Here is a 20,640-nt window from a genome sequence, read left to right on the forward strand (position 1 = left end):
TGTCAATAATTCATAAAAAAAATTATTACCAACTTAAATTGACTATATATAAAAAACCCAAATAAGATGGCATGCGAGCAACGTTTCCGCTATGATTTATGAAGACATTGACGATAAAAAATTTCTATGGTAACCAACAGCCAATCAAAAGAAACCGATTCTTGCATTCCTTAATTATTCTGAAGACTTTTAAACACTAGTAAATTTATAACTTTTGTTTTCATGAACGAAAATTGAAAATTTTTATTTCAAAATATAGCTGAGTAAGTGACCTATGAACTGTAAAAATTGTTTGAAATTTAGTTGCAAAATGAGTGAGCAGAGAAGTTTTAAATCAGTTCTAAGTGAGTAAAACTAACATTTAACCATATATTCAAACATGGTAGTGTTTGAATTACATAGTCATCCACATACAGTACTGTTTTGCTGTATCACAGCTCATCAGTGCAGTTAGACAAGCAACTACCTCAAGCCAGGATCAAAACTCTACCTCCCAAACAACAGTTGGCGCTTTTAACCTTTATGCTATTCAGCTACTACCATGGCGAGTAGTGAATTAACAATGTTTTCACATTGTCCAAACGCCTAAGCTCCATTTGTTTACAAATATATACTAGCAGGGAGACCCGACGTAGCCCGGGATTGAATGATCAACAACAAATATTTCACATTCCTATATTTTTGTTTAAAATACTAGAAGCTTCACATGCCTCCATGCAGTAACTTAGTCCAAAAATGTTATTCTACATTGCACTCTAGAGAACCTACTGCTATTTTTATAAAATTATTTTATATAAACTTCTTTCCAGTTAACGAAAAAAATGTTAAGAAATTTACGTGAGTGGTTTGAACCTACAGATGTCATCCAAAAAAAAAAAAAGTTTTGATTTTGAGAATTCCAGAATACAAATACTCTTGACACATATGAGGAGGAACTGCTAAGAGTACTCTTTTCTGCCTTGACAGGGTACAAAACCGTCTTTGAAATCTAGTGGATGAGGAACTTTTCTCCTTTCTACTTCTTCAAACTCTCAGCATCCCTTGTGTGAGTAAATCTTCACTCTGGCATTATTTTCATGGCAAGTGCTCGATTGAGCTTTAATCTATGACCGCCCATCCCCCACCCCGTAAAACAATCGCAACAAACACTCTTCTAATGAGAACAACTGTCAATAATTTCCCTTACTTTCTATCTGTGCTAAAACTTTCTTTTTTGTAGCTGTTTGTCTTTGGAACACAATACCACAGGTTTGCTTCCCAGCTAACTATAACATGGTTGATTTCAAATTTTAATGTATACAAGTTCTCGTTGAGCTCTCCTTTTATATAATTAGACCATACCCAAGTTCCACCTTCACTGATAATCTCTTGTGTTGTATCAACGTCTACTCATTAACTCTTATCTTAGAATGACCTCTGGACCTTTATAAGCAGTGACCCTCAGAGTAAAAAAAAAAAATAAAAATAAATAAAAATAAAACAGTTTTAAAGCATTTTCTGATATCTCCTGAGTCATACAAATTCCTTCCAAAGCTAAAGATTCTCTCTCTCTGGTTTCAATAACCAGGACTGTAATATCGAGAACATAATTATGAAGTTAAGCAACAAAGTTAATGGTTATATATATATATATATATATATATATATATATATGTGTCTTCTTTGTAACATTCCGAATTTTACTGGGTTTATATAATTCAGTAATCGTTCATATACCAATAAATTTTAAACCAAAAAGAGATGACCTAGACTGTAAGCTACAAAATTATCATATTTCATAATTGAGCATTCATACATTGTTTTAACAAAAAACCAAGACTTCAAATAAGCAACAAATAGTGTATTTCCTTGTTAGTTACAATTGTTTCAAGACTATTCGGACAAATCCAAACATTGTTTGAAAATTTTTTGTTTATTCAATAAGTCTGAAGAAAAGCGGTTCTTGTGAAAATTTTCAAACGACATAATGCTTGGATTCGTCTGAATATTCTTGAAATAATTGTAACTAACGATGAAGTACACTTTGTTGCTATCAACCCATTCTTTGAAGTCTTGGTTTTTGTTAAAACAATATGCATATATATATGACTACTTCATTTAACCACACCAATTAATATACGAAAGTATAGATTTATGTGTAAACTTTAGGTATTTACTTCAACAGTGTTCGATACATAGGTAGAGCTAGGTAGTAAGTTATAGAATAATAGAATCCTAGTGTGGATGAAACACGGAATATTCTGTGTAGCATAATCGCCATATATATTTTATAACTTTATATAGATATATATAGTATTTCATGGCAAGCGGTCGACTGAATTTCAATCTATGATTCCCCTTAGCCAAACTTTCACAAAAAAATGGGGCCTTAATAAGTGATGGCTCCTTAGTAGTGTGTGTGTGTGTGTAAAATACGTTTATAAACCAAATTACAACGCAATATTATGTAAAATGAACAAATATTTGTGATATGTGCCATCATCAGAATGTTATTTTTTTTCTTCTTCTTCCTCATGGTGGTAAATCGGAGAAAACAATGGTATAAAATCTGCATGTTGTACGGAGAACATGACTTCTATTTTTTCTGAAGAGTGTGTGCAGGAAAAGATTCAATATTTACATAATAAATTGATTGTTTCTGTGTTGCAAAACAGATCTGTAAAAAATGTGGCGAAATTTTGAAATGCTGAAACCATTTGCTAAGAAAAATAAATATTTGGAACTTGGAATGTAGCTATATATCTACACTCTTATATAAGTCATTGTGTGAGTGTGAGAGTTCCTTATAGGTTCTGGAACGGTTGAGCCTATCTTTTGCAAATTTCACACAAAGCTAATTTTATATGTTTGGCAGTGTTCTTAGATATGTTTTGTACAGAAATTCATCCAATAAATATCAAAAATCCAAAAAAATCTGATCTCAAAAATATTTTTTTCTCTCTAATAGATAAAAGAAAATGACTCGATATGTAGTAATGATTTAAAATGTTATTAAAAAAAAATAAAATAACTTGTACGCCACCACTGAGAATTGAAACCAAAATATTTAGCTTATAATTTACTTTATTCTTTGACGTTAATGCCTAAAATATGGAGACATGTTTACTGCAAGGCTAAAAATTAACACAAACCAATAGCTATTACGTTACACATGCATATTCGTAATGTTCAACCTTCACCTGGCAAATTTTATTTCTTTAATTTCCACACTTTTGCACGGATTTTCTCCGGCTAAAACCCAAATATGAAGTTTCGCATGGGTTTAAATACCCTATATATTAAGTTTCATATCTGCAGACCAAAAACTGACAAGAGTTTGGTAGGCAAAATTTTTTAAACAAATATATACATATACGCATACATAAACATATATAGAAAAAGGTTTGTGTTTATAACTTTTTATGCAAATATTACGCAAACATGTACAATATATGCATGAATATAATTACACGTAATAGTTAACTAAAGATGATCATCCCATAAGAAAACCGAAAAAACTAATAGGAAATTAAAATGAATGTTTAAAAGAATATGCAAATTAGCTAGATCTTTTGAAGATTAATGCAATTCCACAACCCATATATAACGAAGTTGTATTTTTTGTTTTTTTTTAAATAGGAAAAAAGGGTTTTTAATATGAATATCAATGCACAAAAAAATTATAGGAGTATAGATATATACATTCGTCTTGTCCAATAATTCCAAGTAGAGGCGAGCAGATTGAACCACCTGTTTTACTAAGTGCTAATTTGTATGCATGAGTGACGTGCTGTTAACTAATGCAGACGGTGAGTCAGGGTTAAGCTTTCCCACAAGCATTTTGTCGAATGTTTTCAATCCTGACGCATCGTATGAATTACATCTCGCTATTATAATTAGTTTTCAGGAATTAAATTGTCCAGAAGAGAAAATACTTTTCATGTTATTTAGTCGGTATGTGCAATAGCATTACACCCAAGTGTATAATATGTATATATTCACATATTACTATAATCACGTTGATACAAGGTTTGCTAGAAGTTCATTGAAGTTAAGCAGCGTTGACGCTAGCAAGTACTAAATGGGTGACTATTTGGGAAAAGCAGGTGCTGTATGTAACACGTCTCTTGAAATGAAGTTATAAAAATTAAGGTGTAGGGTTCTAGTGCAAATTGGTTCTAAGATGGTTGACATGTTGTAAAACTTTTTTGTTTATTTTTTATAAAGAAATAAGTTTTTTTTTTGTTTTTTTTATAAAGAAAATAAGTTTTTTTTTTGTTTTTTTTATAAAGAAAATAATATTGAATATACTCAATTCAAAAACATTTTTTTTAAAAATGACAAAAAAACTGAAAACAGTAAGATTAATTCTTGTAAATAGTTTTACCATCATTTAATAAAAACCTACGATTTAACTCGCTAATGCTCAATTTTTTTTTCTTTAATTTATACTATTGAACCTGTACCACAAAGGAAAAAAGTGAAAAAATAAAAACGCTACGTCTTTTCTGTTGCACCCATCGCCAAACTGGAAGTGACATAGGTTTAAATTAAGGCTAAACAATCGAAAAGAGGTGATGACTTTTGAAAATATCCGAAAAAAGCGACGCCTCTCTGTAGATAAGTGCCCAGTTGAAGGTGAAGGAATTAATGTTTTCGGCCAATTTTTCGCAACTTGTTCAAAGAGTCGAGCTTCAAAATGACACAAATGTCGTAAAAATCCGTTGCCTCTGTCAAAAGTTTTAAGCGGACATACATACATACATTTAAGCAGACAGGTGAGATCTATATTATAGATGACCAAAAATATGGGTTATGAAGACAAAAGATATTAAATAATTGATGAAACTGATTGTATCCTTCCACTGTAGATGTTTACAGTATACTAAGACATCTGCGTTGCCACTTGACAGCATCCCACATCTCTACAAAGCCACAATTCGTCATGCATGGAGTATGATTACCAAATCTGAGTTGGTGCATCTACCACTAGTCTCGCCTTCATAGACAAGATTCAAAAATGTCGCAAACCTAATAGATTCCACACTATCAACTAAACTCGTTTCCTATCGCTGGAGTGTTGCATCCTTGTGTTTTACAAGTATTTTAATGGAATATTTTAATGGAATATTTTAATGGAATATTTTAATGGAATATGCTCTGACGAACTTATAGTAATTGTATCTCCTCAACACAAATACCTCCAACTAACCCGACAAGCTGCAAAATCCCAACCTTCACTGCTGAGATCTCTAGATGTTGGTTTCTTCTGTCAAAAATACTAGACTTTGAAATTCCCTCCCGGTCTCCTGCTTCGCTGATTTTGTAATAACATGCAGAAATTTGAATGTGATGTGAACAGATATCTTGCTGCTCAATTCTCTACATAAGGTTCCTGTAGATATGGTCTATTAAATTGTAGCCTCTTATATCCAAGTGACGATACACCTTGTTTGTGGTGAATAAGAATTAAAAGATTCCTTCAATAAGTTTCCAGACTTTTTTAGTATGCACACTTTTATTGGTAGTACACACATGAAACTCTAATCCTCTTCAAAGTAATCTCCTCCGGCTGCAATGCGCTTGTTGTGCAGTTCCAACAACTTCTGGAAGGCCCCATGGAAGTCCTGTTGTGTGAACATGTCTATGACTCTTTCAGTCTTTCATCTCCTCAATTGTCTCATAACAATAGCCTCTAAGGTTTTTCTTCAGCTTAAGGAATAACCAAAATGCACAGAACAAGGTACGGACTATCGGGAAGGTGAGGAACTGTTTTGGTGCTCATCTTGGTTAAATAGTCTGTGACAAGAATAAAGTAACCTTTGGGACAAACTTTGCGCAAATCTTCTGCATCTTCTGTTCCTCGCGAATAATTATGTGACAGTTCCCACACTGACATCAAACTGTGCACTTATTGTCTACATAAACACATGACAGTCCTTATCCATGAAATTCTTTATTTGGCAAATCAATTTAATGTGTTTTAACATCCTTACCCCGCCCACACATCTCCTCATACCTGTTTTGATACCCATGCAACGTCTTTCTTTCTGATCTTCTCTGAGCACCCTTGGGACAAACTTTGTGCAATTCTTCCACACCTTCAGTTTCTCGCAAATGTGTATATAGTTCCCACACTGACATCAAACTGTGCACTCATTGTCTCTGTAGATACACAACGGTCTTAATCCATGAAATTCTTTATTTGACCAATCAACTCTGGTGTTCTGACTTCCTTACTCCTCCCACACCTCTCAGCATCCCTCACAGACTCTCTACCTTCCTTGAATCTCTTTTTTGCCACTCAAAAGCTGATGCTAAATTCATGCGTAATGATCCAAAAGCAGTATAAAGCATTCCATGTGTTTCTGTTGATTTTTTTTCACGTTTAAACAAAATTTCACTGCATATCGTTCATCTAAAGTTCCCTCATGACCAGATTGCATTTTTGAAATTCAACAGTTTTGGCAATTAGGCTTTAGTAGGGTGTATTCCAATTCCTGCTGTAGTTGTTCATTTGAACCTGAAATCATAAAAATTGTTCAGTCATTTCATAAGATGTATAGCAATAACATACTGAATTTTCAAGAGTCTATAAAAAAAAAGCCTGGAAACTTATTTAAGGCACCTCGTATATTCATCAAACAGTAAGTGTAATATTAAAGACATTACATTCGTTATAATTAACTACAAATATTTCTGAAAAATACAATTGCTACTGTTGCTGGTTAAGTATCCTTCTGGTCAAAAAAAAAAAAATGTTTCCCTTAATGTGAAGAAATGTGCATATAAGCATTTTATTTAATGTAAAGTAAAAAAAAAAAAAAAATTTAATCAAATTCGAAACTATATTTTGAAAGCATTTTTTTTCCCACCACCTATCCTCTAATGACTTTCAGTCTTGATAAGGCTTAATAAGATAGATTAACGGTTTAATGAAGAATATTATGAGAGGATTGCAAATGTCAGATGACACGAACAACATTCAATTATTTAGAATGGTTTATGACAGTCTTGAAATCCAATGTCAAATATGTCACATTGTAGTTTGCAGCGAAGCAGTTCAATGATAATGTGTTCTACAAACAGGAAGTTCTTAAAAAGAAACTCTGTTCATGGAAATTCCATTTGATATTATGCACACAGAAGAAGAAAGGAAAGTTTTTTTCAGCTTTGGTAGAAAGACAAGTTATTGCAGTGATTATCTTAATAGGAGGAACCAGATTAGAGCTCAGTCGAGCATTTTGCATCGAAATAATAGAGTAGAAAATGACTAGCAATGTATCCTTTGAGAAAGGAATGATATGGAAAAAGATCATTCCCAACTAAATTAGGAAAGTTAATAGAATTTAATTATTCAAGGGTGGCTCGGTAAGAACTTGTTTACATTGAACTTGAAAATAACCATGTAGTCGCCAGTAAAGCAGTATTACAATATAGAGCTCCATTGGCGGGCAATTCTAGAAAAGAAACGTTCATGGAATTTACATACAGATTTAGGGACAGAAAGAGTGGGAGAAATTGTAGATAGTGGTTGTAGCTAGACGATTGTTTGTTTTTCAGAGAGGAGAGGACTATACATTGAAGTTCAGTTGAGCACTTGTATTTGTTGGCATAGCCCTTGAAGACAACGATATTGTAGTCTGCAGAGAAACAGTCCTGTGGCAATGTGTTTTACAGATGGGAAGTTTTTAAGAAAACTTGAAACTCTGTTCATGAAAATTTTGTTTGGTTTTTAAGTACATGGTGTAAGAAAGGAAAGTTCTTAGTGGCGGTAAGTAGATGAGTTATTGTTATAAAAGTATTACAGGAAAGAACCAGAGATTGGAGCTCAGTCGAACATCTTCTGTAGAAATAACAATAGAGCAGGGAAAGACTAGCAACCTCTCTTCTTTGAGAAAGCGGTTGTAGAGATAAAAGATCAAATTCCACTAGATTACACAGGTTTGTTCACTTATATTTATTAAAAGTTCCAAGTAGTTTTTGTTAATGTGAACTTGGCCTAAAACAGTTATTCCAAAAGTTCTGAAAAGATAAATGAAAAATAGGAATTGAAAGATGAGGAATAAAAGGTTACATATAACTTTATTCTAACATCAAGTTAATAAGGAAAGAAAATAAGGGAGAAAGAACCTCTTGAGGCTGTGGGGTTTCAAAAGTAAATGCTTCTCATCAGAAGAGATAAACCAGCATCATACAATATATATATATATATATATATATATATATATATATATATATATATATATATATATATATATATATATATATATATATTTAGTAATGTGATTGATAATTTAAAAATCAAATTATAATTAAATTAAAAATTCGTTTCATAAGAAGGAACAACAACAAAATCAATAATTTGTACGATCGTTTCGGAAAACAGCGTTTTTATTGTGGTAGACATCAAGTTACGGACAATAATTTTGACATATAGTGTTTTTAACAAACAAAGTTTCCTCATCAGTAAATATTGGGAAGGGTTTTTATTAAATGTAAAAGACACCATAAATAACCCAAGCATTAAAGTAAGGCAGATGTATCTGGAAAAAATTAAAATAAAGGTATGGATTTAAAACTTGATAAGAAAGTTAATGAGTTAGGGATAGAAATAAAATAGAGTAAAATTATAAATATAAATTTGGTTTAAGTACAATATTATAATAGTATTTTTCGATAAAACTCACACACACACACACACACATACACATAAGTAGGTTGTAGTTTGCTTGAAGCATTGTTGAAGAAAATTATAAGGTAAAATTAAAAGCCAAGAACAATGCGAGATTTTTTTTTATATAGAGTAAAATTAAATGCAAACAAAAGAAATAAATTTCTTTTTTGTTGTTCTTTGTTTTTTCTTTTTCACACAAATTTTAACTCTAAACAGTAATTTTTTTTTTCTGTTGTATTCAATGGTGTTATAAATCTCAATATATTTCAGACTTATTAGTCCTTTTTCAAGAGAAGACAACGGAAGAGTGTTCAAAATTGGAAAAGTAGCCGCAGAGTTTGCCACGTGGCAAACTCTGCGGCTACTTTTCCAATTTTGAACACTCTTCCGTTGTCTTCTCTTGAAAAAGGACTAATAAGTCTGAAATATATTGAGATTTATAACACCATTGAATACAACAGAAAAAAAAAATTACTGTTTAGAGTTAAAATTTGTGTGAAAAAGAAAAAACAAACAATAAAAAAGAAATTTATTTCTTTTGTTTGCATTTAATTTTACTCTATATAAAAAAAAAATCTCGCATTGTTCTTGGCTTTTAATTTTACCTTATATATGCATACACACATACACATATACATAAATACACACATATGTATATATATATAAATACACACATATACATATATATATACATAAAAATATACATACAAATATTTACCTTTTAATTTTTCGCCTTTTGAAATCAGGAACTATGGTCAAAGTACTCATATAGAGGTTTGTTATAGCTTTTCAGCTCATGAAATGATAAATTTTCAAAAGGAACGCTTGTGGAATATTTTATATCCGTTAGCATACTTTTGATTAAAGAACGCCAAGATTTAAAATTCGAAAGAAAGGGGAGGATAATGTTATTTGTATAATTAAATAATGCAAGGGGGATAATTAGTCATATTTTTTTAAATTAAAGAATGCAAGGGAGATAATTAGTCTAACTTAATTTATTACAGAATAATAAAAAAATATAATCTATTTTTATTAATAATTTTTAATGATTTAAGGTGGTTTATATTTATTAAATTTAAACCAACGTTTATGACTGCATGTGAAGATTAGTTCCTCTCTTGAATTTAATAGGGTGGTTGTATTTTTTATATCTTCATATTTCAAAATTTTTAGGGTCTCTTTTGTACATAGTGCACAGAATTTATCCCCTGGTTTATATGGTTTGCAAGATTCAATTACTTGCCATTTCAACATGAAAGAAATATTGTTATTCTTGAGTTGCCAAATATACTTGGATAGAGTAGTTTGGTTTGAGTTATTTTTAAAAGAATATTTGTGCGTTGAAATTCTATGTTTTATTAGGCCAGATGTGGAACCAAAATATATTGCCTCTTGTTTATTGTGATTATTTTCCGTTAGGTCTGGTGCTGGATTATTATATGGTGGGTTGGTTTGTAATTGATTGGTAGATTGGTTAAAGTTGGTGTCATTATTTAATCTGGTTGTTGAGTTATGGCTGTTAATAGATTCATGTAGATTTGGGGTTTTTGATACTGTGCAGCTATAGATTACATTTTTTATGTTACATGAGCCTTGTAGGGGACATTTATTTTTTCTTCTACAGTTACAGTTTGCTATATTTTGTATAATTGTATTATGTAGCTTATTAATTTTTTTACTATTAGAACTAATTATTTTTTGATGAAGGTTAGGCATAGACCTAACATTTATGCTATTACGACCACCACCAAACCGGAAGCGACATTTTTCAAAATTAAGGCTAGACAATCTAAAGGAGAGGATAATTTTCAAAAATATCGGCGAAAAAAGTACCCCCCCCTGTAGGAAAGTACCTAGTTGAAGGTGAAGATATTAATGTTTTTAGCCAATTTTTCGATATTTGTCGTATGAAAGGTCGAACCTTAAAACGATACTGATCTTGGTAAAATCTGTCGCCTCTATTGAAAGTTTTAGGCAGACATGCAAACATACATACATACATACATTTATATATTGGTAACTAAAAATTTTCGATCCAAACTGATGAAAAAGCTTGCCCTATCTCTGAATACCCTTTATGTAAAATTTCAAATATTTAGACCAGAAATTGTCTGAGTAATTTAGAAGAGACCGCAGAGGTCAATTTTTTTTTTAATTTGACCCCTATTATGACCCCTCAACATTTATTGTTTTGGGCTCAAATCAAGTTATTAAGTTAGATCCATGTCCAAGGAATCTATATCTAAAATTTCAAGTGTGTAGACCCAAAATTGTCGGAGTTTGGTAGAGTTCTCAAAGGTCAAATCGTTGAAATTTGACTCCTTAATCGCCAAATTTCTGGCCAAAAACCGATCACATCGATTTTCCCAAATCTCAGTAATCTGTATATCAAATTTCGAGTCTGTAGACTAAAAATTGACAGTTATTGCGTAGTGAAATGTACACAGATACAGACACGTTCACTTTTCTAGATATATAGATTGAATAAATACCGTTTTAAATCATTGAAATATAGATATGTTAGAAAAAAAAACCCAATGATTTTTAATAACTTATTAATTATTAATAAAATAATGATTGAGCAGAGAAAGACTAGCAATGTCTGTTCTGTGAGAAAGAAATTGTAAGGAATACAAGAGATCATCCTCCACTAGATTGCAAAGTTGATTTTGCTCTATCTCAAGTGCTCTGAATGGCACCTCACTAGATGTGGCAGCAGCATCTTTATCTTAGAACTTAAATCCTACTCTTATGCGGGGAGATTGGATTGCGTCAGGAGTGATGGTGCTTTCAGATTGGATGTCTTTTATCATAAATTTTTTTTTTTTTTTTTTTTTTTTTTTTTAAGAACTTATCAAAATAAGATTGTAAAGAAACGTATCCTCCCTCGACTCTTTCAATCTAATCAATATTTTATTGCACTTCCAGAGACTTATACTAAATATACTAGAATTCTTCACTTACCATTTATGCCTGTTATAACTAGGGCTATGACAACAGCATATTCTTTTCATTGTTTTTACTCTCTAGTATATATCCGACTCAGACACAATCAACAGAGAACCACATCTCTCTACATAAAAACATAAGATATCAATGGATATATATACCCGAGAATCAAAACAAAGAAAAGAATATGCTGTTGTCACAGCCGTAGTTATAAAACACATAATAACAGACAAAAGAACTTGAATGCCTACTAGACACTATCCTCGTAAGGTTTCTCTGTACGAGACAACCAGGATATTTTTTTAGTGATGGGACAATTCCAATAAGCTTCCTGATTCTGATGCTTCATAAATCTCTGAATATTTAACTATATGGTTGTATTTTTTTCTCTTTAAACACGTTAAATGTGCCAATATTTCCTAAAACGTAAAAATATACTTCGGGGACGATCTATAGATTTTAGTTTTACTGGTGGTTTAAAACCAGTAAATATTTATTTTATCATTATTACCAGCAATTGGAGATTTTGCTTTAAACAAAATCAAAGACAACTAAAGGAATCGTTTTGGCATCAGAAAAGTGGTACAAATTTTTCCGATGCTGATTCCGATGCCCTCAAATATTCCGATTTTTTTTTTTCCGATTCTCGATTCCAATTAATCGTCCCAACACTAAATTTTTTCCTACAAGTAAATCCCAACTAAATATTCAAAGTCAAATAGTATTTGCAGCCCAAATAAGATCTTTTTGATATAATTAACCTACACTTCTATGAGGTACGGTGCGCCTTATCGGGTAACAGAACTAACCAAGCTACTCCACCAGACTAGATGAATTCTTGTCCTGGAATTTGGTAAGACCAAAAAGATATACTATAAAATATTTAAATGGTCAATTGGGGAGGAAGAAATTATGTTCCCAACTTCTTTATTGTTCCTATTTACAATGCCTCCCCACGGGACAGTTAGACACCAGGGTCGTTTTTTAATATGGAGAAAAAGAATAAAAATCGTCTCAGTCGTGAAGGATTTCTCCTCCACTGACAGAACAAGAAATTGAAGTGTAGATCTGAAGAATAGATACTACACTTTGATCTTGACCCGATTGTTTGAGATGTAAAGGAGAAGTTTAATAGAATATTTGAATATCAAATCTGTTTCTTATATGGAGATCAAGTGTTAAACCCAAGAACTTCGATTTCTAAGAACTTCAACTGATGTAAAATGGAACAAGACATAATGTAGATACTTTATTATGAATGTAGAATAAGACGTATTCACAACTAGCAGATGTTAGTTATAAGCAGGGCTATGACAACAGCATATTCTTTTCATTGTTTTGACTCTCGAGTATATATCCGACACAGTTGATCAACCGAGGATCACAACACTCTACATAAAAACATATAAGATACCAATGAATATATACATGAGAATCAAAACAAGGAAAATAATATGCTGTTGTCATAGCCGTTGTTATAAGTTCCTGTTAATGGAATATGCACTCTCTTGCATGCTCTGCACATCTTTTCTATCTCCAGGTGACCGAAAATCATATGGTATGAGTCATATAACGTTTTTAATATTTAAAAAAAGGAAAATATATTTGATTTCATAAAATTGTATTAAAAAAACATCTGGAGTAGAATCGAAGTCACACACTCATTGTTTTCAGTCGAATACTTCAGACATTTAAGTTGACTCATAAGAAAGATTGTATGTATGTATTTGAAGTTTTAAGAGGGTTCTGTTTCCATGTGTCACTTAGAAGTGGGTAGTGGGCACGTGAATATTCAGCACATAGAAAATAAGGTTTGAGACCACTTCCATTGTCTTCCTCAAACTTTTATACGTATGATTTAAATTTCATAAAAATAGGATATTTGACGTTTTAAGGAAGAGGGTGTTATGCCATCTTACCCCCTTATGGGTGCACTTAAAGATGCTGAAACCATTCCATTGTTTTTTCCGATAAATTTTACATAAGAATGCACTTTAGGATTTAATGTATATTGTCTCATTTTTCTTTCTATAGAAAACACATGCACACACAGATGTTGAGTCATACTTCTACTTACATATGAAAGGCACTTTGTATCTGTTGTAGTTCTTTTTCTATGGACTCCAAAACGGATGGGCTGTTTTGAGTTTTCTTTTAAATTCTACACAAATGTACTTTGTCTGGAAATGTTCTTAGATAGGTTTTGTAGCTAAATGTAAAAAAATATTAATCGAAAAAATCCAATTAAAGAAGGAAGTCAGATTTTGACCAATGTTAACACCCTTATACTGCCTAACATCACAAGTGCATTGGAGAAGTTTTACCACACAAACAGAAGGGCCTGGCAGATAAAATCAGCAGTAGGTTCTTTGATAAAATCGGTCCATTCAAAATGTTTTTGTTTAGAGCACAATTAAACCATGATACTGGACTTTTGCATTTTAAACTTTAATTCATGCCATTCTATATAAAAATATAAATCGACAGTATGTTCTCTAGAGTGCTGTATATGATGAACTAAGTCACTATGAAGGAGACATGTGAAGCTTCCTCCCAGTGCACTGTGATGGGTCCCCGACTAGAACAGGCAATCGATTTGATTGAAAAATGAGCTATTTCACCTATTTCAATAAAATAAATTTATTGGAAGTGTGGAACATTCAATGATCTGCATTCAATTCCGGCAATATCGGATCTCCCTGCTTGTATATGTAGGTGTGTAATTTAGTTAGCTTGAAATAAGTAGGTTTTTTTTGTTTTTTTTTGTCTTAACACCGACATATTTGAACTTCTTACATTATCATAGCTTCTTATGACCTCTCTCTCATACTGTCAAAGCAAAAAAAAAAAAAAGGGTGCTCTGAGTGGCATCTCCTCAGATGTTACAGCAGTATTCCATCTCAAGACATATCTGACTTTTATATAGGTATAGGATTGCATCAAGACACTGGTACTTTCTGGAGCAATAGAATGATGCAACCATTTCTCCAATAACCTTAGTAACCGACTGGATATATACCTCCCTTTTTAGGAGTGAAATCAGTCTGAGGACTTGATCAAAGCAAAGGGCTTCATTAAAGAGAGAGCCAAATATTTTGAGTGGGAGAAATTAACAATTGCTGTTTGGTAGATCATCTTTGGAAATGATAGAACAGCAAGAGATATTAGCAACGAACCTTCTGTGAGAAAAGACTGTAAAGAACAAGAGATTATTTCTCCCATTACATTGCAAAGTCAATTTTGTATTCTGTCAAGACAAGAAGTTGCACTTGCATGCCATCTAAGGACTTATCTAACTCGTATAGGCAAGATTCACATACATTCTGTAATAGAATAAGATATCAGACATAAGTAATTCAAATACATAAAAAATTAACTAAATATTGGCAGCAACATTCAATCACTTTGGCAACCAATTTCTGCTGGAAGTATTCTGATGTCAATCCCAAGAATAAGGATAGAGCTGCTTGCAAGTAATGTCAAGCCATCAACGGGTGGCAAATTAGCAAAAACTTTTACAATGATTAATATGTTAAACTATTTTAGAAAGGTTCGTTCAAAAGAAGCAAAAGTTGCAAATAAGAAAAGGAAACACAATGAATATTCAGGGAAAGACATTCCAGGAACAAGTGGCAGCAACTATGAGTCTCCAGTGAAACACCAAACTATTATAGAATCAATATTGGTCAAAAAGAAAATTTGAGATATTAATGATCACAAAAGATTCATTATCTAATAAGAGAAGTGATTGCTGTTGATATTCAACCATATTCTGTAAAATCTGACATTGGATTTAATAGGCTTATTACAAAACTTTGTTCAAATTACAGCATTCCAAAAGTACTTCTACAAAATAATTTACAAAAGTAAAACAAAAGTTCAATTATCTCTTGCTGAAATTAGTATTTCATAGACCTATACACAGCTACAACAGATAATGCTCCCTTTCTGAGTTTGACAGATTATTGACTTTCAAATGACTTTGAACAGTGCAGCACTGTGCTTAGTTGTTTCATTCCCTGATATACAAACAAGTAAAGAATAAGTGAAGAATTGTGCAATGTTCTTAGTGAGTATAAAATCTTCAATAAAGTTTTTTTTAGTCTTGCAGGATTCGTAGTAAAATATGGTTGCTGGTGTCAGGGAATGTGGTTTAGAAAAACTATCAAACCTTGTAATTCAGGCTGTGAAAACAACCATTACATCTAACAGAAAAACAGTTACTCACTTTAATTACTTTCTATTTGCAATTAGCAAATTAACTGAAATACAGGATCAGCTTAATTTAGAAAACAAACTCATTCAAGATGTGACCATATGGTGGAATTCAGCATGTTATATTATGTTGAAAATAAGAACAACGAAAAGCTCTTGTAATCTATGCTGTTCATAAGATTCCTACCTTAACAACTTACCAATGGAGACTTGTTCAAAAAAAATATCCAGTTCCCAAGTACATTTGAAGAAATCAACAAAGAAGCAAGTCACAGAACTTCAACCATATCGATGATAATATCTACAAATTTAGCTTTGAGGTTATTTCTTTCAAAAGCTGTCCTATTTAATTCTGATATTTCTGACTTTAGTGGAATTCTTCTTACCACTGTTGAACAATTCATTGAAAACAAGATTCTCATTCTATGTAAATGATAAAAACTTGTGTGTCTACTTTCCTAGATCCAAGATTCAAATTTAAATTTCAAAAGAATCTGAAAACACTGTAGAATTTGATTCTACATCTACATCTTCCTACTGATGATAATGAAGCAAGATATACTTCAAGCTCTGTTGAGGGTCAAGAACATCAAAGTAAAAATAAAACTGTATCTCTTTCAAGCATGTTTGATGAATTAGCTTCAAATAAGCCTACAGTAAGGAATCTAAACTTAGAGTAGGTAGAATCAGTTAAACCTGGAGATTGCAACTACAATAAAAATACAAGAACCACAATCTAAACTCAAAAGGAGTAAATCCCTTATGGTTAAGTGCACAAAACAACTTGATCATTATGTAGCTTTATCACTACCTGCAAGAAGTGATCCATTTCAGTGGTGGAAGAAGACACAAGAGACCTTACCACTGCTGAGTAAACTGGCTTCAAAATATTTAAGAGCACCATCTTCATCCGTGGAGAGTGAGAGGCTTTTAGTACAGGTGGTAATGTGTATGAACTTATGAGGAACAGGCTGTGTCCTGAGAATGGAGCAACTTTTAATGTTTCTACATTACAACTTAAAATTATTAAACGTTAAATACTGAAGGACTATGAAAGCAGAAAAAGCAAGCAGCAAGAATAGAAGAGGAAGTAGGACAGCAGCAGGTGCAGAACTTCAGCTTATAGTTATTCGCTTAAAGAATTATAATTTGTATTTTGTAGTTGTTTGTAATTTCTTTTGATCTAATTATTTAATTGTATTCGTTTAAGAATTAGAAATTGTACTTAGTATTTTTTAAATTTTATTTAAAAGCAAAAAGCCATAATAGTGGCCAGAAACTTAAATATTTAGTTAAATTGGCAGTTACTATGTTAATGTGTCAAAGCTATCTAATGAGTCACATGGCAGTGATTAAATGGTTTAAATTTAATAGGAAAGAGAAAAGTAATTAATCAACCGATTAATTAGCAAATCAGCCGATTACTGATTAATCTGCAAAGTGGCTGATTAGGCCGATTACCTGCCAATTAATCGGTACACCCCTCCTGTTTAATAGTGCTATGTAGGATGAAATTGTGACAAAATATGAAAAGATAAAAACAATCACAGCATTTCTTGCTTCCAGCATAAACACACCTTTACTGAGTGATTGCACTGATTTTTTTTATTCTTTTTTCCTGAAGATGAGATATACTTCGAAAATTTGAGAACTGGTGCAACACGTTATGTTAGTAAATAAATATTTTATAATTGAAAATTATTGAAGTCTTTTACTATTGTTCTTTTTGTTGCCTTGTCTTGTATCCAATGGTGTTCTTTTACAAGGACTGCATGCCATAGTTATTGCCATCAAACGCAGTTCAAACATTTTTTTTTTATTTATGAATGTGGGGACGATTAACTGGAATCAGAAAAATCGGAAGTTATAAGCCTAATTTTTGCTTCTGAAAACGATTCTTGTAATTTTTTAAATTAAAAAAATTTTTTTTTTTTTTTTTTTTTTTAAACTTTTTTTAAAAACTTTTTTCCATTGCTGGTGCTAATGATAAACAAGTAAAACTATAATTTGTCGAATTTAAACAAAAATGGTATGAGTTGGAATATAAAAATGGTACGAGTTGGAATATAAAAATGGTACGAGTTGGAATACAAAAATGGTACGAGTTGGAATACAAAAATGGTATGAGTTGGAATATAAATAAAAACCTCAACAAGTTTATTAAATTCTTAGATACAATATAGAAAATGCAATATATAAAAATATATAAAAGGGGCAACATTAAGCTTACCAAATTTTTTAAAAATTATATTAGCCGGGGTGGGGGCGCCCAGCTTTGCCCAGTCGTAAAATACGCTTAACTATATTTTAATTTGTCCAGATTTCGTATATATTATTAGTCATGATTTCAAAAGTAAAAAAAAAAAAGTATTTGGGTGCCATCAACTAGAATTGAAACCAAAACTGTAGCATTCAAAGTTGGTGACGTTACCACTGTATCAACGTGGCATGCATATGAACTGATTAAAAAAAAAAAGTAAGATGAATATATGAAATGTATAACGATTTTTCAATTTTGACCCATTTTTGACTCCTTTAAAACTATTCTAACTGGCCAAAAACCTACAGAAGATTGGTCCGTAAAAGATCCAATCATTTGTGGTCCCTAGCGCCGCTCATAAGTTTTGAAGGAGATAGTTTGAAAGTATGGAGACAGACAAACATATGGCCTTTTATATATTATTATATATATTATATTTGCATTTAAAAGTATACAAGGACCTTTCGCCACCCCCGCCCCAGTAGAAAAAGAATAACTGTCCTACTGTCCTAGGCGATTATGCGATTTTAGAATTGGAATCAGTATTTTTATCGGAATCGGGAATTGAAAACAGAATCAATAAAAAAAAACGTAATATGTGGCTGCAGCAGAGATCAAACTTGCTACACAAGTTTGTAATGTAATTCAAATTTTGTCTGTAGCTTAATATGTGATGCTACACCAGGGCTATAAAGGGTATTTATTTTTTTTATTGTGACGCCATCACTAGATGGGTTGCCTACCATGGCTTAAGAGAGGCCCATCAACTCTCGAAAGTAGGATAGACTGCAAGTTTCTCAACCTGGTATTTTACCTCACGGTACATACAGCACCTCCTTTCCAAATGGTCACTCATCTGATACTGACCAGGTTCGACGTTGCTTAACTTTGAAGAATCAATAATTGGATTAGAATTGGTAAAAATATTGGAATCATCACATCACTATTTGCTCAAATGATTGTCATGAATTTTGTTACTTCAAAGTCTCATACTCATGGAAACAATCAATTTCTTAAAAATGGAAGGATTGTCTTTTCTATGGTATTGATTAACTCCTATAAGGTTCCCTTTTGATGAAAATTGACGTCCAAATAATTTTAATGAGAAGATGGCACTTAAGTCAGCTTTTCGCTTTGGATAGCTAAAACTAGTTAAGAATGTTTCATTAGTAAGATTGCAATGTGGGAGAAGGCATTGTCCTGCATAAAAACCATAATCGTGCCAAATGTATGTCGTCTAACCAAGGCGCTAAAGATTATTTCAGGAGATTGCAATAAACGGAAGATGTCACTTTCACTCTACAGGATACTCTGATAGGACCAACAAGTCCATAACGATGATGCCTGCCCATATGACTTCATCAACTACGTTGTTGATGTCTCAAATGATGATAAAGCTCATCAAAATCCTGCTAACCATCTTCCCAGCTGTCTGATCAGTGAAGGATTGCCAAAGTTTTATTAATCTAAAGAATAGCCTATCCTGCCTTGACAGAGTACAAAATAGATTTCGTGGCTTGGTGGGGGATGCCCTTTTCTCTTCCCTGCAACCTCTCTCCCACAGGAGAGACATTGCGAGCCTGTCTCTGTTTTATCGTTATTTCTATGGCAAGTGCTCGTCTGAGCTCCATTCTCTGGTCTCCCCCCTCGCCAATCTTTCACGAAAAACACCCGACTAGCTAAAACCACTGTCAATAATTTTTCCCACTCTTTATCTGTGCCTAAATCAAAACTTAGATTCCATGAACAAAGCTTCTTTCTTAGAACTGCACGGCTGCGGAACTCTCTGCCGCTTGCCTGTTTCCCCCCCAAATTCAACTTGGATGTTTCAAGTCCAATACAAACAAATTCCTGATGAACCGCCCCCTTAAGTAATGACACCTTATCAAATCTCCAATACTAACTATTACTACGATACTATCCCATTGATTACTGTACACACAATAACCCTTATCCCCGAGAGGCTCCTGGGCCTTGATAAGTGGTGACGCCCATGTAAAAAAAAAAAGAAGACTTCTGTACAAAATTAAATATTTTGTTTCTCCTTTCATCCTTAAACTTGTCATCGATTTAAAAAAAAAAAATAAAAAGTTAGAAATTCTGTGCAGATTCCCACGTTCAACAGAAAGATTCTCTAGTTCGACAAGATAGACCTGAAGAAGGTCGGAGGTTATATTAACCAAAACCGTTGTGCAAATACCACTCGAGATAAGGGCAGTAGTCTGAAGAATCCAAATATGAAGAATCAATCCTCGTCTAAAAAATTCAGAAACAAGAACGTCTTCAGTTTTTACACTCTTTTAAAATAGACATTTTTTTTTTCTTTCAGTTATCCCAAGATACCATGATGCGGATGAAAAGGAAACTACCATTTTTCCAGGGTGCTAATTCCAGCTGGAATACAAAATGACAATGGAATTCTAACCAATTTTCATAGAATTGCCTTAAAATCTACATTAACAGTTGAATAATATTATTGATAATCTGGCAAAAAAAAAAAAAAAATTTTCTCTCCAGCAAATGTCAGGAAGAGCAGAAAACTTGTAATTTGGTAAGC

At 32.3% G+C, this 20,640-nt stretch overlaps 1 protein-coding gene across 5 annotated transcripts in view; it reads left to right on the forward strand.

The window, feature by feature from the left end:
* LOC145248326 (uncharacterized) overlaps positions 1 to 20,640 on the forward strand; it is a 185,198-nt gene that overhangs the window by 61,468 nt on the left and 103,090 nt on the right. For all 5 annotated transcript variants that reach the window (XR_013863364.1, XM_080110237.1, XM_080110234.1 and 2 more), the window contains exon 2: positions 20,413 to 20,634. The gene's annotated coding sequence lies outside the window, so the exon portion shown is untranslated. The remainder of the gene's footprint in view (positions 1 to 20,412; positions 20,635 to 20,640) is intronic.

This window comes from Euprymna scolopes, chromosome 26 (assembly GCF_053919585.1).
Source record: "Euprymna scolopes isolate OS-2025 chromosome 26, ASM5391958v1, whole genome shotgun sequence".
Classification (NCBI taxonomy): Eukaryota; Metazoa; Mollusca; class Cephalopoda; order Sepiida; family Sepiolidae; genus Euprymna; species Euprymna scolopes.